The sequence below is a fragment of the Pholcus phalangioides genome, unplaced genomic scaffold (assembly GCF_987345545.1).
Source record: "Pholcus phalangioides strain wild (caught in Gottingen) unplaced genomic scaffold, Ppha-v1.0 ptg000009l_1, whole genome shotgun sequence".
In the NCBI taxonomy this organism is placed as follows: Eukaryota; Metazoa; Arthropoda; class Arachnida; order Araneae; family Pholcidae; genus Pholcus; species Pholcus phalangioides.
Genome location: NW_028301602.1, coordinates 48,723,345 through 48,751,031, shown reverse-complemented (window position 1 = coordinate 48,751,031; position 27,687 = coordinate 48,723,345). Strand labels below are relative to the sequence as shown.

Genomic DNA, 27,687 nt, shown 5'->3' with positions numbered 1-27,687 from the left:
GACTGACGATTACTAGATTCTTTATGAGAATGCCATCATATGATGCCATCATCGTATAATCTTGTTTATGATTTTGATTGCCTATTGGCGTTTGTTGTTTCGATTTTAATTATCTGTTATATGATCTCAGATTGACAATCGTTTTATATATATTTTATTTTTTGTTGCCATCGTCTGAGGCGACAATGTTTTCTTGTTTATAATAAAACTTTCCGGATACACCCATCCTTCGGGAATGCTTCACTATCTCTCTCAGATGGGAAGCTGGGTGTGTGGTCTTCAAAGGTCAAAGTCAAACCATAACTGTAAAGTTCTGGGGCTTTATCGAAAAACAAAAATGGTAATTTAAAGACTTTTTTTTTAATGAAATTTTTAGAAAAAACACTCTGCAAAAGATATTTTTTCTAAAAAGATATATGCTAAATGGTTTTATGATTAAAACGGCAACATTAATTAAGAAATAATTAGAACAATATATCTTCATAAATGCACGTCTTTATTTTCATTTTTTAGCATATTCAGCAAAAAACAAGACATTTTCAGGTGTCAGGGCTGCCAAGACAGAAACAAAAAAGACTTTGGAATGTTCTGTCTATGCACCCTCAGGAATAAGGGGGCGAAAGGAACCACCCACATTTTTTGTCAGATAGAAAAGATAAAAAATAGATTAGATGGATTGTAAAGGATTGAAAATCAGCTGATAAAAAGATTTTTTTTTCTTTTTATTTACTTCACAAATACAAACATGTAATACACAAATTCAGACATTGTGTTACATAAATACAAATATATAATACACAATGCTCATGCACATATATTACAAACAAACACTTTGTAGCCTCAAGGGACTGAAAAGTCCTCCCAGCAGTCCTAAAGGAATAAGCTATAGAATATATATATATATATTGCAACAGCATTTATTATATTTATTAGATATGTGTTCAAATGTATTTCAGTTTATGCATATATCTCAGTTGCTTATCGTGAAGCTCAATCTATATATATAAAATTGATTTTCTGTCTGTCTGTGTGTATACAAAATATGTTCTCTATACAAATCTACAATTTTAGATGGATCGTCGCCAAATTTTGCATATGTACCAAATGGGACCCGACTTAAACGATAGGCTAATTTAAATTTTTGTCAGAGCAGGGTAAGTAGCCCAAATGGGCAAAAATCTGTCGGGCAACAATGGTTTTCGGGCCTCAACAATCACTTTCCGAACGTTTACTTTGGTTACCGTGGTTCCCTAGCAATGCGTTTCAGACGTGTATATCATATGCCTTTACAATGTTTTGTCACTTCTTTAATCCTGTTAGTATATGTATATGTATAATAGTTTATGCCTTTATAATGGATTGCCAATACTTTCAATACTACACAATACTACTATTCAATACAATTACATTTCAATACTCTCAGTAATGAGGCTTTTTGAATAGACGTCATAATCATCATCAGCATCGCTTTGAGGGTCAGGAAAAGGGTGAGACTCGTAGAAATCACTGTTAAAATTGCCGATTTTACTGTAGAAATGCTGAAATTTGGTGGGGTTTTCCGCCACATCAATAATTTTAAAAATTGTATAGAATTCCCGATTTCTGAAATATTGTGTTTGCTTAGAGATATACGAAGCCCAGGAGATTGAATATGAAGTAATTAGCCGGACCTAATTTTGAGTTGAATATCCAATGCAATAACATTGATTTCAACTTTTTATTTATCTCTTCTCAAGCATGAAAAATTAATGTCTCCGTATTATCTTTTGATATTCAACTGCATCAATTCATGCAGTTTAGGTCGTTTTAAAATTAATTATGGGCCAATAAAAAGTACATCGAAAAAATTCCACAGCTTTAATTAAGCATTTTTGAAAGCTGAAACAGGGAGATGGATAAATTAAAGTTCGGGGGGGGGGGGGGGTTCGAAATACCTAGCGCCCCTTAAAAAAGGATAAAAAGTATATATTCATTTCTATGTTTCTTTAAATCTAGATTTGTTTATTTCATGAGGCGCACAGGAAGTCGCCATATTGGTTTACTTAGACACGGTTTGCATGTCCCTCAAAGAAAGAGGGAGATATCACGTGTTTCTAACAGCTTCATTGAAGAAAACCCGGGCAGCGCCGGGTATTATAGCTAGTATAATATAATTATCGTACATCATTTCTTTTTTCTTATTACTACACGGGTGTAAGAAATTAAGAGAATTTGCAGACTTGGTCGATTATCTCTAGAACTACTGTACCGATTTTAATGAAATTTGATATGTACATACATTGATACAATACAAAACAAATAACCATTCAATAATTGTAATACACACGCAATCGTTGGAATCGGAAGGTATGAAACCGCAGTTGCAGAATAAACAAAAAAATAGGTTAATAGGGGGTATGGTCCCCTCTTGCAGATATACAGGTCTCGCAGCGTGATTTCACACTTGAAATAAGGCAGTTTATCATTTTCTGTGGCAACTGGTCCCACTCGTTAAGCAACGCTGTTTTCATTCCCTGGATGGTTCCCGGAGGGGGGTCCCCCGACTCGCATTTGCGCCTCGAAGTTGGGAACCACAGAAAACCAACTTCAGCCGATCACCACTGTGGTGACGGTGGGACTCGAACCCGGGTTCCCGCGATGCGAGTCCGTCACTATGACCACTCGACCATAACAGCGGCCGGAGGTGGGGTTGCGAGTTGCAATTGCCCTCCTCAGAGCGTCCCAGACATGGTCTATAGGGTTAAGGTCTGGAGATCTGGCTGGCCAATCCATCTGGTGAATATCCTCACTCTCTAGAAAATCGTCGAGCAGAACAGTTGTATGTGGCCTCGCGTTATCGTCCATTAAAATTCTATGCTCTCTGCACCATGATAAACGGATTCTCCTGTCCGTAGAAGTGAGCGGGACGCAAACAGCAGGTCTTCTTGCAAACAACCCTCTCTCATGAAGTCTTTTGGAAACAGTCACCCTATACACGGGTTCCTGTGGCTGCATACAAGTCACGAGAGAGCTGAGAAGCTGTAGCACTCCTGTTACGCCTCGCTATAATCGACAAATGGTGATCTTCTCTGGCCGTCGTGGCTCTTGGACGACCTTGTCCAGGCTTTCTCTCGATGGATCCGGTATCCTGGAACTGTTTCCATAAGTTACACACGACGCTGGTCGTTAAATTGAACTCTCTACAAATCTGGACTTGAGATTGGCCTGATTCTAGCCTCCCCACAATTCGCCACCTCATTCCATCATCTAAACGTTGGTGGTTACTCATTTTTACTGTTACAATTTGAAATAAACCGATTGCTGCAAAATAACACCAAGAAATTCGCCGAGGTGTGCTAGCGAACGAAATGCGTCTTAACTTACGCGCGCTTATAAAGCCAGTTTCTCTACTGGCTCCGCCTACACACACGTGTACGCTTACGTATTTGACGCACAAGATTTGCATTTTTGTCTAGAAGCAGTGGTTTTACATTCATTTCAGTTCTTTTTATGAAATTCGATAAAATATGCAAATTCTCTTAATTTATTTCACCAGTGTATTTACTTTTACTCAGTTCAATATTGTTTTTACATACTTTTTCTATACTTTCAACTAAATGGTTTCGATGGTGTCTGACGAAGTCAAAAATCACCCGTGATACCCAAGTTTTCTTCAGTTACTGGGAGGATTGAAAAAGTGACAAACCATTACAAAGGAATAAACTGTTATACTGGCTGCATTAAAGAAGAGGCAAACAATCGTAAAGGCATATGCATGTCTGAAACGCATTTTTTGAGAACCACAGTAACCAAAATAAACATTCCGAAAAAGATTATTGGGGGCCCAGGATCCATTCATCATGTTACTATCATTACGTTCGTTATCATTATAACGAACGGTGTGGCATATCCATGAATTTTTCCATTTATTTATTCGATTTTTTAGCGATTATTTATTTTCAGCGAATTTGCGAGCATAGTCGACAGTTATGCCCCCCCCCCCCAAACAGAAATCGATTGGTCGATCTACATCTGAAGCACGAAAGAAAAAGGCATTACGAGCTTCAGAAACAGATGAACAACGGGAAGCAAGATTAGAAGCTGTTCGAATACAAACTGCTCAAGCCCGTTCTTCTCAAGCGAACGAGCAACGAGAATCAATATTGAAAGCCGATCGAGTACGCACTGCTCAATGTCGCACACATCAATGTCGAGTATTGCAATTCAGTGAAATCTTTCAAATATGTCAACAAAGGAAGCGATATAGAGTTTTTGGGAAGGGAAATGCATCTGCACCAATTGATGAAATCGAACGATATCAATTGGGACGCTACATTAGTAGCAATGTAGCTGTTTGGCGTCTTTTCTCATTTCCAATTCATGAACGTCATCCAACAGTTGTTCATGCACAGCAGTGCATTTTACAACGGAAAATGTACATGCAAAGGCATTTTCGCCACCGCAAACAACGGTAACTGCGTTCTTCTCATTGTGCACGGATGATTTGTTCGCAAAAGAACGCTACTTTACTCAGAAGTTCCAAAATACTACTCATGGAATGCATCAGAGAAAAAATTTCAACGTCATAAACAGGGCAAACCAGTTGAAGGACATCCGAATTTATATTCGTCCGACGCGTTAGGCCGTCTGTATACAGTTCATCCAAACAATCAAGAATGTTTTTACTTGCGATTACTGTTAGTTAACGTACGTGGACCGAAATCCTTCCAAGAACTGAGAGCAGTAAATGGTGAAGTATGTGTGACCTATCGAGAAGATTGCCAAGAATTAAATCTTCTTGAAAACGATGCACATTGGGACACAGCACTTGCTGATTTATCGAATACTGCTCAACCACAGCAAATACGCACGTTATTTGCGATAATATTGAGAACGTGTTTCCCATCCAATCCGAAAGATCTTTGGGAAAAATACAGGGATTATATGAGTGAAGACATCCTACGTCGTTTGCGAGCAACGAATCCGGACATACAATTCACACCAAATGTGTATAATGAGGCGCTAGTTTCGATCGAGGATATATGTTTGTCAATTGCTAACAAAGGATTGGTGCAGTTGGGAATGTGTGCACCAAATCGATCTGCAAATGACACTTATGATCGTGATTTGCAACGTGAAACACACTTCGATGTCGATGCTTAGGGTACATTTGTTGAAAAGAATCTTCCGAAATTGGTTCCAGAACAACGCATTGTATATGACACAATCATGCAAGCAATTACGAATCAAAGCGACGGATCGTACTTCACAGATGCACCCGGAGGTACAAGCAAAAATTTTCTCATTTCAATCATTTTGGCAACCATACGAACACGGAATAAAACTGCACTGGCAATTGCATCATCTGGAATTGCGGCAACACTTTTGGATGGTGGTCGAACAGCGCATTCAGCACTGAAATTGCCATTGAATTTGCAAATCACTGACACGCCAACATGCAATATCACCAAAAATTCCGGAATGGGCAAAGTTCTCCAAACATGTGAACTTATCATATGAGACGAATGCACAATGGCTCACTAAAAAGCATTGGAAGCGCGTTATCGTACACTGCAGGGGAAATGGACAGCCCTTCGGTGGAGCACTCATTTTATTGTCTGGTGATTTTCGACAAACTCTGCCAGTTATACCACGTTCAACACCCGCTGATGAACTTAATGCATGTCTCAAATCATCAGTTCTATGGCGACATGTAAAGAAATTGACTTTGAAAACCAATATGCGTGTTTAACTACAAAATGGTGCATCCGTCGAACGTTTCGCAAAACAAATGCTGGATATTGGGAATGGGAAGATGGCAATCGACAGATCTACACAATGTATCACATTGCCAACAGACTTTTGTAAGATGACATCAACCAAAGACGAATTGATTCAAAAGGTTTTCCCAAATATCGCGTGGAATCACAAAAATCATCAGTGGCTCAGTGCACGTGCTATATTAGCAGCTACGATTAACGATGTCAATGCCATCAATTTCAGCATTCAAAACGGAATACCAGGCGAAGCGACAACGTATAAGTCCATCGATACTGTAATGAATCAAGACGAAGTTGTGAATTACCCAACGGAATTCTTGAATTCACTCGATTTGCCAGGTATGCCACCGCACATTTTAACATTGAAAATTGGCGTGCCTATCATTCTTCTCCGAAACATCAATCCACCACGACTTTGCAACGGTACAAGACTTTCGGTGAAAAAGATGATGAACAATGTCATCGAAGCTGCAATTTTGAATGGGAAATTCAAGGGAGAAGATGTACTGTTGCCACGTATTCCAATGATCCCAACAGATATGCCATTTGAATTCAAACGTTTACAGTTTCCGGTGCGACTCGCTTTTGCAATGGCCATCAACAAAGCACAAGGACAATCGCTGCCAGTGTGTGGGCTAGATTTGGAGAATCCGTGCTTCTCACATGGACAACTGTATGTGGCCAGCTCACGCGTCGGAAAACCTTCCGATTTATTCGTGTACGCACCAGACGGAAAAACAAAAAATATCGTGTATCCACAAGCACTCTAATAAATAAATGGAATTAAAACGATGCTTTGAAGTTTTTTCCATATAAAAATGAATAAATTTCAATAAAAATGACACAATGTAAATTGAATGTTATCATGACGAATTTCATTGAATTTACTTTCTTCTGAGATCGCAGCAACGCGCGACGGGTCAGCTAGTCTATATATATAAAAACGAATGTATGTCTGTCTGTCCTTTATGCATCCGATCGCCATGAAACTTTGGGAAGTTGGTGAGTACACTCCCGCGAAGGTTTCTGGCATACCACATGCATCCTACGATAGATGGCGCGCGTGTCGAAGGTTTCTGGCATAGTTGTGTAGTGGGTCTAGACAACGTTAGTTTTTTACAATTTATGTTTTATTTTTACAATCATTATTTTTATAATAATTATCATTTAACAGTTTTAAATCATTTTTTGATTGATTTATATATTATATTTGATTATTATGTATTATGTACATATCGATTTATTAAAAAAAGAAATATTTAAAATATAACAAAAATCATCGAGCTTGGTGATACAACAATAAAATAATCAGTACGAAAAAAAAGTAACTTCCGAAGAAATCCAGTTGAGGTGTCAATAAATATTTTGTTTATAAACATAAAAGGAGTAATAATTATGACTATCATGTTCATCTAGCAATAATACCCCGTGCTACCCAAGTTTTCTTCAGTTACTGGGAGGATTGAAAAAGTGACAAACCATTACAAAGGAATAAACTGTTATACTGGCTGCATTAAAGAAGAGGCAAACAATCGTAAAGGCATATGCATGTCTGAAACGCATTTTTTGAGAACCACAGTAACCAAAATAAACATTCCGAAAAAGATTATTGGGGCCCAGGATCCATTCATCATGTTACTATCATTACGTTCGTTATCATTATAACGAACTGTGTGGCATATCCATGAATTTTTCCATTTATTTATTCGATGTTTTAGCGATTATTTATTTTCAGCGAATTTGCGAGCATAGTCGACAGTTCATTTGATCATTTTTGTCGCACCACGGTAATTTTCTGCACACGAGGGCTAATTAGACCGGGACCTACAATTTATTGCCGATTCCGAACGGCAGGCTTGTTTTTTATACTCATCGAAAGGTTGGTGCACTAACCCCTCGATGGGGGACTCCCTGCGGTAGCAATTTTTGCTGCGGTCAAGTCACTGTTTTTTGTTGTACCCTTGTGTTAGGAAAGCTTTCTGACAAGGATGAACCGGGTATCGAACTCGCGACACCTCTGAACATCCTTTGGTACTTTAGGCGAGCATCTTATCGACCTGGGCTACCGCGCCCATATAGTCGACAGTTATGCCCCCCAAACGGAAATCGATTGGTCGATCTACATCTGAAGCGCGAAAGAAAAAGGCATTACGAGCTTCAGAAACAGACGAGCAACGGGAAGCAAGATTAGAATCCGATCGAGTACGCACTGCTCAGGCCCGTTCTTCTCAAACGAACGAGAATCGATATTGGAGACCGATCGAGTACGCCCGTGAATAAAACTATTGACTAACGAAGAGTAAGACTGGGAACCAATCAAGAACGCAATGTTCAATTCAGACGGACACTTCACGCTGATTTGAATCTTGCTGCGTCCCATTACGATGCTGATTATGATTACAGTCTTCATCGAAGTGTCGTTATTGGAAAAATGGACAAGTTATGCGAATTTTGCCGTGCATTGAAATTCAAGAATGAAACTCCAGGAATGTGCTGCGCAGGTGGAAAAGTGAAATTGCCAGAATTGCATTTACCACCCGAACCATTATCAACGTTGGTATCAGGTGACACAAGCCAGTCGAAACATTTCTTGGCAAACATACGCAAGTACAATTCATGTTTCCAAATGACATCGTTCGGTGCAACAGAAATCATACGTGACAATTACGTGCCAACGTTCAAAATCCAAGGGCAAATTTATCATCGTGCTGGATCACTTCTACCACTGCCGGATTCAGATCACAAATTTCTCCAAATTTATTTCATGGGAACCACTGATGAACAAGTTGATCAACGTTGTCGATTCAATACCAGCACTAATCGAGAAATTGTTGCTGCGATTCAGAACTTATTCGATCAACACAACGAATTAGTTCGACTGTTCAGGACGGCCCTCGAGCGAATGCCAGCTGATGATTACGTTGTTGTCATTAGAGCTGACAAAACACCAGCCGGCCAACACGAAAGACAATACAACGCACCAACAATTAATGAAGTGGCGATCATCATAGTTGGCGAACAATTTAACTCGCGTGATATAGTTGTTCATCGCAGAGATAGTAATGTTCAGCGAGTCTCCGAAACTCAACGCTCATACGATGCATTGCAATATCAAATTTTATTCTGGCAAGGAGAAGGTGGATATCATTTCAACATCAAAATGAGAAATCCACAAACACATGAGGAGACCAATAAGAAAGTCAGTGCCATGAATTACTATTCATATCGATTGATGATTCGTGAGAACCCAGACAATCACATTTTGAAATGTCGGCAATTGTTCCATCAATACATTGTCGATATGTATGCAAAAATCGAGACCGAACGACCTCTCTTTATTCGATTGAATCAAACCAAACTGCGCTCAGAAGAATATATTCATTTACGCGTTGCAATTGCTACTGATGGTAATCCCAATGAACTGGGAAAAATGGTCATACTGCCAGCTACATTCACAGGAAGCCCACGGCACATACATGAATACTCACAAGATGCAATGACTTATGTTCGCGCATACGGCCGTCCAGATTTTTTCATAACATTCACGTGCAATCCTACGTGGGAAGAAATTAAAGAACTTCTGTTGCCTGGGCAATCGTCTTCGGATCGCCATGACATCATCGCACGTGTGTTCAAACAAAAACTGAAATCTATGATGGATTTCATTGTCATACATTATGTTTTTGGGGAGACACGCTGTTGGATGTATTCCATTCAATGGCACAAAAGAGGATTACCGCATGCACACATTTTAATTTGGTTGATCGACAAAATTACACCAGACAAATTTGATGAAGCCATCTCAGCAGAAATACCAGATGTCCACATTGATCCAGGCTTATTCGAAGTCGTTACCAAAAACATGATTCATGGTCCATGTGGCGCGATCAACAACAATTCTCCGTGCATGAAGGATGGAAAATGCACGAAACGCTATCCAAGAGACTTACGCGCCGAAACTATCACTGGAAATGATGGATATCCACAATATCGTCGACGATCAACTGAAGATGGTGGCAAATTCATCACCCTAAAAGTGCGCAACAATGACATTGAAGTCGATAATCGTTGGGTTGTGCCGTATTCACCATTACTCTCAAAGACGTTCAAAGCACACATCAATGTCGAGTATTGCAATTCAGTGAAATCGGTCAAATACATTTGCAAATATGTCAACAAAGGAAGCGATATAGAGTTTTTGGGAAGGGAAATGCATCTGCACCAATTGATGAAATCGAACGATATCAATTGGGACGCTACATTAGTAGCAATGTAGCTGTTTGGCGTCTTTTCTCATTTCCAATTCATGAACGTCATCCAACAGTTGTTCATGCACAGCAGTGCATTTTACAACGGAAAATGTACATGCAAAGGCATTTTCGCCACCGCAAACAACGGTAACTGCGTTCTTCTCATTGTGCACGGATGATTTGTTCGCAAAAGAACGCTACTTTACTCAGAAGTTCCAAAATACTACTCATGGAATGCATCAGAGAAAAAATTTCAACGTCATAAACAGGGCAAACCAGTTGAAGGACATCCGAATTTATATTCGTCCGACGCGTTAGGCCGTCTGTATACAGTTCATCCAAACAATCAAGAATGTTTTTACTTGCGATTACTGTTAGTTAACGTACGTGGACCGAAATCCTTCCAAGAACTGAGAGCAGTAAATGGTGAAGTATGTGTGACCTATCGAGAAGATTGCCAAGAATTAAATCTTCTTGAAAACGATGCACATTGGGACACAGCACTTGCTGATTTATCGAATACTGCTCAACCACAGCAAATACGCACGTTATTTGCGATAATATTGAGAACGTGTTTCCCATCCAATCCGAAAGATCTTTGGGAAAAATACAGGGATTATATGAGTGAAGACATCCTACGTCGTTTGCGAGCAACGAATCCGGACATACAATTCACACCAAATGTGTATAATGAGGCGCTAGTTTCGATCGAGGATATATGTTTGTCAATTGCTAACAAAGGATTGGTGCAGTTGGGAATGTGTGCACCAAATCGATCTGCAAATGACACTTATGATCGTGATTTGCAACGTGAAACACACTTCGATGTCGATGCTTAGGGTACATTTGTTGAAAAGAATCTTCCGAAATTGGTTCCAGAACAACGCATTGTATATGACACAATCATGCAAGCAATTACGAATCAAAGCGACGGATCGTACTTCACAGATGCACCCGGAGGTACAAGCAAAAATTTTCTCATTTCAATCATTTTGGCAACCATACGAACACGGAATAAAACTGCACTGGCAATTGCATCATCTGGAATTGCGGCAACACTTTTGGATGGTGGTCGAACAGCGCATTCAGCACTGAAATTGCCATTGAATTTGCAAATCACTGACACGCCAACATGCAATATCACCAAAAATTCCGGAATGGGCAAAGTTCTCCAAACATGTGAACTTATCATATGAGACGAATGCACAATGGCTCACTAAAAAGCATTGGAAGCGCGTTATCGTACACTGCAGGGGAAATGGACAGCCCTTCGGTGGAGCACTCATTTTATTGTCTGGTGATTTTCGACAAACTCTGCCAGTTATACCACGTTCAACACCCGCTGATGAACTTAATGCATGTCTCAAATCATCAGTTCTATGGCGACATGTAAAGAAATTGACTTTGAAAACCAATATGCGTGTTTAACTACAAAATGGTGCATCCGTCGAACGTTTCGCAAAACAAATGCTGGATATTGGGAATGGGAAGATGGCAATCGACAGATCTACACAATGTATCACATTGCCAACAGACTTTTGTAAGATGACATCAACCAAAGACGAATTGATTCAAAAGGTTTTCCCAAATATCGCGTGGAATCACAAAAATCATCAGTGGCTCAGTGCACGTGCTATATTAGCAGCTACGATTAACGATGTCAATGCCATCAATTTCAGCATTCAAAACGGAATACCAGGCGAAGCGACAACGTATAAGTCCATCGATACTGTAATGAATCAAGACGAAGTTGTGAATTACCCAACGGAATTCTTGAATTCACTCGATTTGCCAGGTATGCCACCGCACATTTTAACATTGAAAATTGGCGTGCCTATCATTCTTCTCCGAAACATCAATCCACCACGACTTTGCAACGGTACAAGACTTTCGGTGAAAAAGATGATGAACAATGTCATCGAAGCTGCAATTTTGAATGGGAAATTCAAGGGAGAAGATGTACTGTTGCCACGTATTCCAATGATCCCAACAGATATGCCATTTGAATTCAAACGTTTACAGTTTCCGGTGCGACTCGCTTTTGCAATGGCCATCAACAAAGCACAAGGACAATCGCTGCCAGTGTGTGGGCTAGATTTGGAGAATCCGTGCTTCTCACATGGACAACTGTATGTGGCCAGCTCACGCGTCGGAAAACCTTCCGATTTATTCGTGTACGCACCAGACGGAAAAACAAAAAATATCGTGTATCCACAAGCACTCTAATAAATAAATGGAATCAAAACGACGCTTTTTGAAAAGTTTTCCATGTGAATTTATGCATGAATTTTTCACATTATGGCTTATGTTCAGTAACAACAATAAGAAGAAAATGTTGGCTATAAATAGGGTAATAAAATGTCTGGTCATGTGATGGTCCAAAAGCCTATATGAAGACGTTAGAAAAGTTAAAAAGAAAGAAGAAATACGTAAGAGCATATTAAAGAAACGTTCAAACATAAAACATACATCGAAAACGAAAAATTTCAAAAGGGTTATTTCATGTAATATGTTTTAAATCTGGTACGTTATTTGTTTTTTGTACAATTTTCTTTTTGCATTTTGTAATATTTTGCAATGTTTTCTTAATATTTAATAATATTTTTAATTTTTGTTAATTTTGAAAGGTTTTAATTCCTATAATTTTGAATATTTTTTATATTATGCAATGTTGTGTGTAGAATTATTTTTTGTGCAATTTTGTATAGTATTATTATTGCGTAATTTTCTATACTCTGGATATTTTCAATTTTCCACACTTTTGCATAGTTTCAATAAAAATGACACAATGTAAGTTGAATGTTATCAAGTTCACCAATATGGCGACTCATGAAAGAAACAAATCTAGATTTAAAGAAAAGTAAAAATAAATAAATATATATATATATATATTATATATTTATATTAATATAATATATATATATATATATATTCGTTTTTCTTAAAGGGTGCTAGGTATTTTGATTCCCCCCCCCCCTTTTGAACTTCAAGTTATCCATCTGCCTATTTCTGCTTCAAAAAAAAGCTTAATTAAAGCTGTGGAATTTCTTCGATGTACTTTTTACGGGCCCATAATTAATTTTAAAATATCCTAACCCACATGAATTTATGCAGTTGAATATCAAAAGACAATACGGCGACATTAATTTTCATGCTTGAGAAGATACCCGTATAAATAAAAAGTTGAAATCAATGTTATTGCATGGATATTCAACTCAAAAGTAGGTCTGGCTAATTACTTCATATTTAATTTTCTGGGCTTCGTATCTCTAAGCGAACTTAATATTTCAAAAATCGAGAATTCAATGCAATTTTTAAAATTATTGATGTGACAGAAAACTCCACTAAATTTCTTCATTTCTACAGTAAAATCGGCAATTTTAACGCTGATTTCTATGAGGATTCCCCCTTTTCCCAACCCTCAAAGCGATGCTGATGACGATTATCACGTCTATTCAACAAGCCTCATTATTGGAAGTATTAAAAATGTGGCAAGCCATTATAAAGGCATAAACTATTATACATATACGTACAGCATTGAAGAAATGACAAACCATTGTAAAGGCATATACACGTCTTAAACGCTTTGCTAGGGAACCAAAGTAAACGTTCGGAAAGTGATTGTTGAGGCACAAAAACCATTGCTGCCCTACGGTTTTTTGCCCATTTGGGGCATTTGCACTGCTCTGACGAAATTTTAAAGTAGCCTATCGTTCCAGTCGGGTCCCATTTGGTATATATGCAAAATTTGGCGACGATCGATCTAAAATTGTAGATTTGTAGAGAGAACATACACACACACAGACAGACAGACAGAAAATCAATTTTATATATATAGAAGATAGATATACTAGGGGGGGGGGCCTAGTATATCCCCCCCCCCACTTCTCTTCACAACATATCTTGTTTATTTCGTCCCACTTCATCAGCGTGCTATGGAAAGGGACGTGTGAAAGCACCAGCTTACTGAAGAAGCGAATTTTAATAAAATTAGTAATAAAGCAACAAAAAACAAATGAGATTCATCAAAAGTACCCCAAGAAAACTTCCCCATGGGGGTCTCCAGATTCAATTCACTGAATTTTAGTCGGGCCCCACACTGGATATATCTTGGGATGTGTTCAAATTTTACAATGTTAAACAAGAAAAATCAATGAGATACATCCAGGGGCACCGAATTAGAACCTGTCAAAATTTCCATGGAGCCCTGACCTGGAAGCATGGCCCCCACAAGGGGTGGGCTGACAAGGCTCCAGCCCTGGGGCCAGCGTGATTTTAATCACTTTTTTGTTTTTTCACGCTATAAATTCATCATAAAGGGGCCCCCGTGAAAGTCTGGTCGGGGGGAGGGCTCGTAAAAGATCCCAGCCTAATGGCCCTGCTTCAGGATGTGGGGGCCATGCCTGGAAGCTTGTCGGACCCCCCCCCCCATCCCTGTGAGGCGCCACGAAAATTTTTCATTTTTATCAATTTTACAACGAATTAAATCCTGGGCCCCACATCCAGTAGCGGGGACACAATACGCAGATTTTTAGTGGGGAATCCAAACTGGGTTTATCTCGGTCTTCCGCTGTTGCAAATTGTATAATGTTAAACAACAAAAAAGAACCAGATTCATCCAGGGCCCCAAAATGAAACCTGTAAACATGGGGGGCCCCCGACTTGGACGCTCGTCGGTCATCCCCGGTGCGAGTGCCATGAAAATTTTTCATTTGTATTCATTTCACCAACGAATAAAATCCAGGTCCACCCACGCAACTACCCGTGACCGAATTCACAAATTTTATGGGGTCCCCAGACTGGACAAATTTTTCAACGTTAAAGCAGCAAGAAAACAATGAGATCCATCAAGAGCCCTAGAAATGGAAACTTTTAACTTATACGTGTAATCCCCCCCCCCCGGGTACCCCGACCCTGTGTGTTGGGATTGTACAAGGTGATCAGCGAATAAGCCCTTATTTCAAAATTAAATATCTCTACAACAAAGACCAATAGAATTATGCGGTAAACCGTACGTTTATTAGCAAAACTGTAAGAATGTTGTACAGAAATTTCGAAAATTTAGTTTTTTTTAAATTTTTTAAAATTTAAAACAAAAACAAAACTGGAGATTTTGGGGTTCCGAAAATCTTCATTTGTGTGAAGAGAAACCACTGCATTCGCCTAAAGTTACTGCATGGGCTGCGGTATGCGCCATGTGTGCTGACAAATTGTCCCAAAATTGTAACGTAACGTTCAGTAGTAATCGTTTCTCGCACGAAGAAGGGGCTGATAATGCCTCTGGCGCATACCGCAGCCCATGCAGTAACTTTAGGCGAATGCAGTGGTTTCTCTTCACACAAATGAGGATTTTCGGAACCCCAAAATCTCCAGTTTTGTTTTGTTTTTTTAAATTTTAAAAAATTAAAAAAAAACTAAATTTTCGAAATTTCTGTACAACATTTTTACAGTTTTGCTAATAAACGTACCGTTTACCGCATAATTCTATTGATCTTTGTTGTAGAGATATTTAATTTTGAAATAAGGGCTTATTCGCTGATCACCCTGTATGTATATTATACATATACGTACCTCTCGGCATGACCTCCCCCCCACAAGGGCAGGGCTGACAGGGGCCACAACGATTCTTATCACTTTTTGATTTTTCAGACTATAAATTAACCACAGAGGGGCCCCTGAAAAGCTGGTTTGGGGGCTCGCCATCTAAATTCCAGCTTAAGGGCCCTGCTGTAGGATATGGGAGCCTCTCGGTACATGCACATAACATGGTCCCGATATGTGCTACAGTTAAATGAATATTTGACCCAAAATCGTAACCGACTTCCGTAACAAAAACGTAACAGATTTCCGTCACCCATTTCCGTAACATAAAATCGTCACTAATTTCGGTTGCTTAGAAACAGGCCCTTTTCGAGTTTGCGATTTTATATTATATAGTAGATAGTAGATATATTTGTTAGATCATCTTCTACTTTTCTAATTAAATTTGCTGCATCGATATCTTCTACATACTGTACATGAATGTATCATCGGCAAAGGGTATAGTTTTTCCATTCAATCTCAAGTTACATAAATCATTTATATGTATTAAAAATAATATCGGACCCAGAACAGAACCCTGAGGTACTATTTTTTCACTTCTTGAAAAGTACTAACTTCTTTTTGAATAACAACTGCTTGTTTCCTATTGCAATAGTATGATTTCAACTATTCAAGTATGTTTCCTCTCACTCCTATTTCAAACAGTTTATTTGTTAAAATATCCAAATCCACAAAATCGAATGTTCTTTTCAAATCTAGGAACACAGTTATGGAATATTTATTATTGTTGAATCCATTGTTTGAATAATTAGTTAGATCTAGTATCGCCATTACTGTATTTTTATTTTTTGAAATCTATTAGACTGGAAGTATTGATATTGGTCTGTATATATAATTTGTCAAATCATTACTATCTCCTGCTTTATAAATGGGATGGACTAGAGAGTATTTCTAATCATGGGAGAATATTCCATTCAATACAGAATGATCGATTAAATTTTTTATTGTACTTAAGTGATATTTTGGAATTATTTTAATCATTTTAGGGGCCAATCCATCATAACCACTTGCTTTATTTTCCTTTAAATATTTTATAACATGTTTTAATTGTTCTTCAGTATAAAACATGGAATTGATCGAATTGTTAGTAGCATTATTTTGTTCCAAACAATGGGTACAAAATTATATTGTTCATTAGTATTTAAATTCCTCGTAATAAAGTCATAATTGAATTTAATGGCCAAATCCATTGGATCTTGAAAGTTTGGAAGTACGTTATGTCCAATATTTTTGTTTAAAATATTTTCATTTATGTATTTCCATTGCATGCGCTTATCTTTTCCAATTTCTTTAAAATTGTTTTTAATATACTCTTGTTTAATTTTTTTTTAATTTTTTTTTCCAATTTGTTTCGTATTCCTTGTATTCCAATTTGTACGAGACTATTTGAGGATTATTTTTTTGAGTTTTTCTTCATAATTTATTCTTTTTAATATATCTTCATTGATCCAGTTTTTCTTATCTTTTTTAGGCTTTTGTTTTACTGTACTGGTGCATAAATTTGAACTCAACATTAGCATATATTTATTTTGAGGATTAGCATCTTCAATGGCATTCTTGAGATTCAGTTTCGAGATAAAAGTTTCAAATTTTTCATTATTTATGATTTTAATATATTTACTTTCCTCATTTATACTACTCATTTTTTTCTGCAGAAAGTCTATGTATCCCAATACAGGATAGTGGTCCGTAATTTGGGTTTTAAGAACAGTAAATTCATGAGCACAGTTTTGTTTATATCTATAAAAAACATGATCATGATCAAAAACAAGTTTGTTTTATGTCTGTTTGTCTAGTAATGTTTTCATGTAAAGGGACTAATCTATTTGTTGCTAATACATCAAGATATTGTGACGTTACGCTATTTCTATTGAACAAATCAATGTTAATATCACTGGTCCCGCGGACTACTACAATTTTTTTTCTCGGCGGTTCGAATGTTTAATCAGTGGTCTCGGACCAGCGGACCACCAGTGATTTCGAACGCTGCTTTGCAGGACTTGAATTTTCAGGTTCTCAAGGCTCACAACAGCTGAGGAAAACAGGGACTGGTAAAAGGCTTCCCTTCTGGAAGGTTGAGATACTGAAATCCTAGCAGTCAAATAGCTCGTGGGACCTAAAAGAGCTTGACCGCCTGAAGGTGTGGAAAAATTCCGAAGTTCCAGTAAAAATACACTGCTCAAAACAATTAGGGGAGCACATGATTTTAACAAAATTACGCAAAGATGTATACCGATAAGTAACATAAAATTAATCATCCATAATTTAAAGCCTAGCAGGAAACGGAAGAAGAAAACTTCATATGCAAATCAAAGTTCATGACGTCAAAAAGCAGAAAAAGGAGATAAGGGCAGAAATCGGGATGTTGCAGAAACGTCTGTTTTACTGCCGTAACTGTGAAATTCGATTGCGCAGTATTTTTTTTTGAGACAAGGTGACTTGAGGATGCCTCAACAACGTGATTTACCGGAATCCATGGCATGCCGTGTTGTAGGCAGACTGGAATCCGGGCAAACACAACGTAGTGTCGCGGACGCTGTGGGAGTCGCCAGAAGTGTTGTTTCAAGGCTGTGGAATCGATTCCAAGAAACAGGAAATGTTAGACGTCGACCAGGGCAAGGTCGACCACGCGCCACTACAACAACTGATGACCGGTATGTACGGTTAACAGCCCGTCGAAACAGAACAGAGAATGCTAAGCAGCTGCAAAGACGGTTGCTCTTGGCAACAGGACGAAGGGTGTCCAGCCAAACAGTACGTAATCGGCTTCATGAGGGAGGGCTCTATGCACGTAGGCCAATGGTCTGCATTCCGTTGACCCCACGCCACCGTGCGGCCGGAAGAAGATGCGCTGCTGAACATCGAGCAACATGATTGGAGCCAAGTGCTGTTTACAGACGAGTCCCGATTCAGTCTGGAGTGTGACACCCGACGTGTTCTGGTATGGAGGGACAGGGGCACTCGAAATAACCCCGCATTCGTTCGTGAAAGGTCACAATACAGACGAGCTGGTTGGATGGTATGGGGTGGAATCAGCATAGGCGGACGTACGGACCTGCATATCATTCGGAATGGCACTTTGACGGCCCGAAGGTATGCAGACGACATACTGCGACATTATGTCATCCCTTACGCTGGAGCCATTGGAGATTCCTTTGTTTTCCAGGATGATAATGCTCGACCGTATAGAGCTCGTCTGGTGGAGAACATGCTTGAAGCTGAAACAATACAGCGTATGGAATGTCCAGCGTGCTCTCCTGACCTGAATCCAATCGAGCATGTTTGGGACATGCTCGGACGACGCATTGCTGCGCGACCAAAGCCGCCTGTTACTGTCCGAGACTTGCAGATTGCACTTCTTGAGGAGTGGAACAGTATTCCCCAAAGTCTGATCGATAACCTCATCGCATCCATGGCAAACAGGTGTGCAGCAGTCTTAGCTGTTCGAGGAGACCACACGCCCTATTAAAACTCATGCATCATGTCTAAACAGTACTTTTTTCATCGTTTACATGTAACCAAATTGTTGCCCTAAATCATCTTTTCATGTTTTTTCCATATTTTCAAAGAATTAAAGCTTAATTCCAAATTTTTTTACGTCTTTTTTCTGTATTGCGCATTGATACGCGTGTACTATCCATTGTATGCCAATACGTGGCTGTCTCGCACGGTTTTCTTCACTTTTTTGCTTGCTCCCCTAATTGTTTTGAGCAGTGTACATTCAGTGCTACCGGCGTATGGCCTGGCAGCATCATTCTTCAGGGTGCAGGGCAGCATATTGGACAAGTGCACCGCGGTTGCGCGATTTTTTTCAGTGAAGAACCCTATTTAGTCAATCACGTCGCTTCTTGATTTACGATAATTCCCGCTATCGTAATATCGTACGATCTATTCTGCTCTCAACCACAAGAATTCGTTATTAACATTATAACTTTAATTAACACGCTGTATAGCATACAAACATTATTTATTTTAATTTGCCCGAGGGAGAAATTAAAATTCTGTGGTTAATGGTAGCGAGTGTTGAAGGGGTAGTCATTTTGAAAAAAAAAATTATGCTTCAGTGAGCTTTACTAAAATTATATGGTTTTGGTAGTAAGCAGTCTTAGGCTCCAATTGGACAGCTGAATTAGTGTGGGTGGTAAGGTATCAGACCCTGAAGACGAAGTTTCGAATCCTACTTGTTGAAGTTTTATTTTTCCCACTCCTCGCACGTCCGAAAAGGATTTACGAATCTCATTTTTCTTTGCTGATACAATAAATACATTACAATATATTCTTCCGACTCTTAAAATTTTAGTGTATAATAAATCAATTAAATATTATATTGAAAACGTGTAGAACAATAATAATGTTCTAAAAAATTTAATTCCTTTTAGCATCTTTTCTCTTTTGAAGTTCTGATACTTAAATAGATGTTTAAATATTTTATAGCTGTTTATAATTATTAACATACATGATACATTTTTTCATGCTATAATTTATCTACTTGTTTTCGAAAAATGCGTTGATAAATTCGAAAAAATTTTTACTAAAACTTTTAAAGATTTTCTGTCACATTTTCAGAAATTTGAAATCGTGATCCGCCTTTAACTATTTGAATATCTCAGTTTGTGCTTTCAGTGTATAAATTTGTTGGTTTAAAGAATAAAATCGTTTATGTAGCATTGAAAATAGTGCGATTGCACACTTGAAATATGTCGCGGAACAGCGGTGGAAATATTTACCTTGTTTGCACCGCTGTTCGGCGATCAGACACAAAAATGAAGATATTGTAGAGTTACGCGAATTATCGTAGAGGCTGAAGCAACGTGATTAGCTGAATGGGAAAAATTACGAAACAAATCGTGTAATCGCGGAATAGCGGTGCATTTGCGAAATATGCTGCCGGGTACTTGAGCGTTGTATAAATCCTTCCACATCGACTGTGCAAGAACGTACGAGGGGTTGACAAAGCTCAGTGCGTAATACTGAAAACCTATCCCTTGACCATTCTAATTCCACCTGCAGGCAGTTAAGTTTTATGGTTTTATTTAATCAATTTCATCATTTTTGTCGCACCACGGTCACTTTCTGCACACGAAGGCCAATTAGACCGGGACCTACAATATATTGCCGATTCCGAACGGCAGGCTTGTTTTTTTTTCTTAACGAGAGGTTGGTGCGCTAACCCCTCGATGGGGGACTCCCTGCGGTAGCAATTGTTTCTGCGGTCATGTCGCCGATGTTTCTGTTGTACCCCTGTGTCAGGAAAGTTTTCTGACAAGGATGAACCAGGTATCGAACTCGCTACACCTCTACACATCCTTTGGTACATTAGGCGAGCATCTTATCGACCTGAGCTACCGCGCCCTATTTCATCAATTTACGCATCCCTTGCTTGGGAATATTTTACGTTTTTCTGACCCTTTTCTTTTTGCTCCCTCTCTTCTTTTCTGAGAAATTTGCCCCCTTTTGCCTTCTTTTCCTTTGTACAAACTACCTACAGAAAAAACGTTTCCCCCAAATGCATGGCTAAGGCATCCTAGATCGTGTAAGGGTGTTAATTTTAATACTAATTTTAATTTGTATATATATACATAATTCTCATCACCCAATAGAAGGACTTTTTTTTGTAACCGAACTGCCAATGGGAAAAAGGGGGATGTTGCCCCTTAAGACTTTACTTTTGGAATTTCGAAAAATTCAGGAGCAGATTGAGTAGAGGAAGCAAGGAATGAACTTGAAAAAATGAGGTAGTACTGCGAGATGTGATTTTGCAGACATCGAATTTTTTTTCGATCGGACGTCCTGTGACAGATGACGATAGAGAATGGTAAGAAAAAAAGATATTCTTACCACATTCTAAGTAAAGTTATGGGGGAGATTTAACTAAAGCCCAAATTAAGCGGAAATTATCGGGGGGGGGGGGTGAATTAAACATAAAGGAGAGTTTAAAGGAAAGTGATTTATTCCAACACAAATTTAAAATATTATAATTTGAACATGTAGTTTTCTGTTTGTAAAATATCAAGATGTTGGTACCGTAATGTTTTTATTTGTTAACTGATTTTTTGTTTGTTCATCTAAACCGTTTTCACGATTTTTTTTGATTAAATATTACTGAAATTTCACAGTAACATGATTCTTTCTTTCATGAGTCATCGTTTCGTATTTGGGTGTGTATTTAGACCACACGGAGCCTAAGTTTAATCAATTGTATACATATATATTCTTCCAGTGGTCCCATATAACAAAGTGACTGTACATGGAGATAGGCTTCAAAATAGTTTTCATCAATAATTTAAATGTTTAATGAAAAAAATAATAATTTAGACTTATTTGTCCACTCTGCTACATGTTTCGAAAGCTAAAGCAACGCAATTGAATTGAAAATATGATTTAAAATGCAATTTTCTTAAAAGATTTTGAGGTTTTTTACCCTTTAAGAGCAAAGGGCAATTAGAAATAACTAACCCCCCCCCTCCCCCAAAAATGTCGTATCGTTTTTAATTGAGTAGATTTTCTTCCAATTTTCAGCCGATGCAATTGGTATGGGGAAAAGTTTTCCATTTGGAAATCATTTTTACAAAATATCTGGACGTATGCTTTATGGAGGCGAGATATCGCGTCATTGCCGCTTAAAAAGTTAATACGTTTATCTCTATTCAAGTTAAATCCTTTAAAACATTCTCCACATTTTATTTTTCAGTTAAATATCAAAGTTTAGTAGTTAGGAAGACAGATCCAGGAAGACGTGTCAAAAGGGACTATAATATATAATACTAGCTATAATACCCGGCGCTGCCCAGGTTCTTCAATTTAAAGGAATAAATTATTTCCATTATAAAGGAATAAATTATTTCCATTATAAAGGAATAAATTATTTCCATTATAAAGGAATAAATTATTTCCATTATAAAGGAATAAATTATTTCCATTATAAAGGAATAAATTATTTCCATTATAAAGGAATAAATTATTTCCATTATAAAGGAAAATAAACTATTTTATACATAATACTGGCAGCATTAAAGAAGTGACAAACCATTGTAAAAGCATATGCACGTCAGAAACGCATTGCTAGGGAACCATGGTAGCCAAAATAAACATTCCGAAAGTGATTGTTGAGGCAGAGTTGTTGTTGCATTGTTGCCAACAGTTTTTTGCCAATTTCGAGCATTTGCCCAACTGTGACGAACTTTTTAAGTGGCGTATCATTCAAGTCGAGTCCCATTTGGTAAACTCATGTCCATAAATTGAGGATAACGCCAGCTCCGGCAAATAAAGGTTCAGAAACAAAACAAACGTTACTTATTCATAAAGCCCATTTATTAAACAAAAGATAAAGAACAAAAACGATGGTGTATGTATGATACCATTCATAAAAACTACGATTTTTCCTCCCTGGAGCAATTGTAAAAAATATCTCCTTTACAAAAACTCCCTATTACATGGTTGGTATGATGGTTAATACATTGTATGTCTCCCATGCGATGAAATACACTCCGTACAACGCCTAGGCATGCTGAGTATCAAATTATCGATCTGATCTTGGGGAAGATCACTCCACTCAGCAAGCAATGCTCTCCGAAGTTCCGGTACACATGTAGGAGGTGGTTGACGGCTGCAACTCGTCGGCCAAGCATGTCCCGCGCATGCTCTATCGGATTCGAGTCAGGTGAGAATGCTGGCCATTCCATACGGGTTATATCCTCAGATTCAAGGCATTCGTTTACGATGTTTGCTCGGTGAGGACGGGCGTTGTCATCCATAAACACAAATTCTGCGCCCATGGCACCCCTAAACAAACGTACATGTTGTTCCAGAATGATGTCCCGATAAATTTGGGCTTTCATGGTTCCGGTTTGAACATGCAGATCTGTTCTGGAACCCAGTATAATTCCACCCCAAACGAGCAATGCTGCACCACCGTAACGGCGTCGTTCAATGATGTTGTCTTGGTGGTAACGGGTACCTGGCGTTCTCCATATGAAAGTCCGACGTGAATCAGACTGCAAGCTAAACCTGGACTCGTCGGAAAACATCACACAAGCCCACTGTGACGATGTCCACATTACATGTTCTCTACTCCAGGCTAATCGCTGCCGACAGTGAGTTGCCGTGAGCGGAACACATCTGACAGGCCTGCCAGCATATAGACCAATATCTCCCAAACGTCTGTACACGGTTTGCCTTGAAACTGTGGTACCCGTGGCTGCAGATAGCTGACGAGACAGGTCGGATGCTGTGCTCCGTCTGCTTCTTTTGGCAGTTACTGCCAAATACCGGTCTTCATTCGGCGTTGTAACTCGGGGGCGACCTGTACTGTAACGTCTACTGACATTTCCGTTATCTTGGAATCGTTGCCAAAGCCTAGAGATGACACTTTGGGCAATTCCAAGTTCCTCGGATACTTCCATCTGAGTACGCCCACATTCCAGGCGGCCGATAATTCTACCACGTAAAAAATCATCCACATGCGCCCTCTGTATCATAACAATTCGCTTATGGCACTGAGCACCTTACAGAACTCTTGTGAACAATTTTACTTCTTTGCCACCATTCCTTATATACCCCCCCCCTCTTACACTCTCGTCATTGTGACGTACTATTGGCATCATCTGGTGGCTTCCTGAAATTTGCATATCATTCTTGCAGATGTGTGTGATAATTCTACAGGTGAAATTTTTACTTTAGATTTCGATTTCCGTGTGATTCTGAATTATCCTTAATTTATGGACATGAGTGTATATAAGCAAAATTCGGCGACGATGGATGTTTTACAAATTGTAGATTTGTATAGAGAATACGCAGAAAATCAATTTAATATACATAGATACAGCTGAGCAAGTCCAGTGTCCACTTTGACCAGATTTTAAAATTTTTACCAGAGACAAAACTCAAACCAGGGGGGCGTGTGTTTTTGAATCTCCTCGTATATATAGAGTGGACATCTTTCAAACCTTATAAAGAAGTCTCTGGGACACCTATTGTTGCACGGGACACATCCCGTTGTGTATACAATTGTTGAGAAAATAAAAATTGTATTTGCATAGCCCATTTAAATTTCAACTGAGATGAAGATATTTTAAATACATGTCTGTCCACTCTTTTACGGGAAGCATTTTTACAATTCAAATTACGATATTAAATTACCAACCCATTGTCTGTCAGAAATAAAAAGGTTTGATTTTAAGTAGTTAAATATACGTAAAATATAAACTTTTCTACGCGATATTTCGAAAAAAATCATGAAAAACCACCAAAACGACAGAAAAAAAGAAAAAAGTCAAAAATAACTTTAAAACTGCCTTCTTTTCAGCATATGTGTAAGAGATAAGTTGTGTTTCGGATAATTTCTCTCATAAGTCCTTGAAATGAGTACAGGATGAAACACAATGCAGGACGTCACAGATTTATTTAACAGAACAGCTATTGACGTATTTACAAGCAGAGATTTCATGAAAACACGCTAATCTGAGAGCAGCCTGCAAATAAGAGTTCTCGCATTAAAGATGAAGTCCAACACTGACTACTCTCTTATGATGGCATCACTTTTTATGGGTACGGGAGAAGCTTCGAGAAAAAGAAGATTCGAGAGAATTCTATTTCATAGTTCCAAATCGGTGGTGCCACTCGACGGGCTGAAAATTAACCTTTCAGAAGGATTTGGATGTTCCGCGCGTTGCACCTTTACATTTCTCGTTTGGCAACAGGACATTGCTGTCTCATAACCGTCACCAAACGTGCCATGTTTATAAAATTTGAGGAGTTCTCAACAAAAATGCGCTAGCGATTATTTACAGGTGAAAAATGATGCCTATTTACATAACCTTCGTAACAGTTGATTTCATTATTTCTGGGGATAAAACTGTAAAAATAGTAATATTTTATTTTTAATGTCAATATTTTTTTTCGTAGCAAAGCGGACAAAATCCATAACTCAGTCATAAAACCCAAAAAATAAAATATTACAAAATAAAAGTGAAAAATATTTATGAAATATTAAACTTCAAGTCACTGATATGAGATCTCAATTTTGTCTTGAAAATTTGAATTTTCATTTCGAAAATGTGGAATGTACACTTTCTTTTTTTTGGGAATGCATATGTGTAAGATTAAGGAGAAGAGAGGTTGGAAAAAGGCCTAGGAGAGCTCAGAAATCGCGAGAAGAAAGAAAAGAGAACGGAGAGGGACATATTCAAAAAAGGGGTTAGTGTGAAAGTTTGTACCGAAGAGATATGATGGTTTCGTTGGGGATGTTGTATAATAAATGGAATAGTGTTGTTTTCTTCTTTTGGGAGTCTAGAACCCAGTTATTTCGGCCTGAAATCGTAGTAGAAGTACAGCCGAGGACTTACGACCTCGGAAGTAGACGGGGAAACTGTACTGGCGCAGTCGACAGGATCGTGGCTTCAACGACTCAAGACTGTGAGGTGAATAGTGTTCTAGCCACGGTGGAACCACCCCGGTTCGTATAGAAAGATAGCAGCAGCATCGAGCTCCTACGCCGTTGTGGTTATTTTTTCGTGAAGTCGACCCGACTACGGTGGTGAAAGGGGCAATCCTGCCTAGGGAAGAGAAGCAAGTATTGTGCCGCGGTATCGAGACGATAAATAGAGATGGCGTATTTGGCAAAAGAGAACAAGGAAGATTTGGAGGAGACCATGGCCGCCAACTTGGGGGTAGAAGTCCGACCGGAGTTCAATTTAATGCAACTAATGAATGCCATACAGAAAAGTGACGTGTACAACGAAGCGACACGCAGAGAGATGCTGAAAACGATTATAGGAAATAGGAAAGAGAGAGAAGAGATGGAAGAGCGGCTTAGGGAAAAGGAGATGGAACATGAACTCGAAAGACTGTCTGACAGGAGCCAGAAGAGAGGAGTATAATCTGGCTTGGCGCTGCAGAACCCCTAGCCGGGATTTCCAGAACATGCAAAAATTCAGGATGGAAGAAGATATAAGTGTACCTGGTGCTGTTCGAGCGGCAAGCTCGTCGCCGCGAGCCGGAAGACAACGTACAGGACTATAATCAAGTTAAAGAATTATTATTGAGGACATTCAAACTCACCCCAGAGAAGTTTCGGCAGATGTTTTCTTCACGTCACAAAAATCAAGAGGGCACCCGAAGAGACTTCTACCACGAGTTGTGTACCAACTTCGATGGGTGGACATTGGCCTTGAAGGTCACGACGTTTGAGCAACTAAGAGATTTAATCATCGCCGATCAAATGAAAAAACGTGTTTCAGCAGATTTTAAGGAACATTATCTGGACGAATGGTGTGATATGGTGTCTCCAAGTGAGCTATCAGAGAAACTAGATTGGTTCGATGATGTAAAGAGGACTCTGAAGACGCCCTTCCCTAATGACAGAACGAGGACCCCAAGACCGGCTCATCAAAGGCCGAAATGGGAATCCAGCGGTAACCAAAGCTTTCAGGGGGAGTCCTTCCCGCCTAAGGTGACGACGGGTTCGAATACCAGAGAAAGAGCCGCAGTCACTTGTTATGCGTGTGGAGCAGAAGGCCGTATAACAAGGTTTTGTATTACAAGAGGTCAGCGCCATTGCGAAGGACCCGGGCGAACTCTGTCCAGACAGAAGAGGGGAACACGATTGAAGAAACCACAGTCCTAACAGCACGTATCATGGTGCCGGCAGCTGGTGTTGGTGCGAACATTGACAAACCGCAGACCGTGAGTTTGAAATGTGGTCAGAAGACAATAAGAGGCGTAGTCGATTCCGGAGCCCAGTCATTAGATCGGATTTGGTTCAGATCGACGACAATAAAGGCAAGGGGAGAATAAGAATTAAGTCCGCATTTGGTGAAAGCGAGATAGCCCAGCACCTCCTAGAGATAGAAGGCCTCCGCAGTCTGCTTGTGTCGTCAGTAAGTAGTCCATTTTCCCTCAGAATATTCAGGGAAAAAAATTCCCTGCTCATCCCAGTACCATCGTTGTGAGGAAAAGAAACGATCCGGCTCAGAATTGGCGATTTCTAGACACCGCATCCAATCACTATGCGGCATTTGTGAGCCAATCAGGAAGATTGTACGCCAAAATAAGAAGAAACGAAGTAGGATGTTGTGTTT

General features: G+C 39.0%; 1 protein-coding gene across 4 annotated transcripts in view; it reads right to left on the bottom strand.

Moving 5' to 3' along the window:
• Positions 1 to 27,687, bottom strand: part of LOC149083243 (uncharacterized) — a 151,491-nt gene that overhangs the window by 25,904 nt on the left and 97,900 nt on the right. Inside the window, exon 1 of one of the 4 annotated variants that reach the window (XM_089236924.1) lies at positions 26,669 to 26,911. The exons of the other annotated variants lie outside the window; for them this stretch is intronic. The gene's annotated coding sequence lies outside the window, so the exon portion shown is untranslated. Of the gene's footprint in view, positions 1 to 26,668; positions 26,912 to 27,687 lie in introns of those variants that run through there. 4 annotated transcript variants of the gene reach the window in all.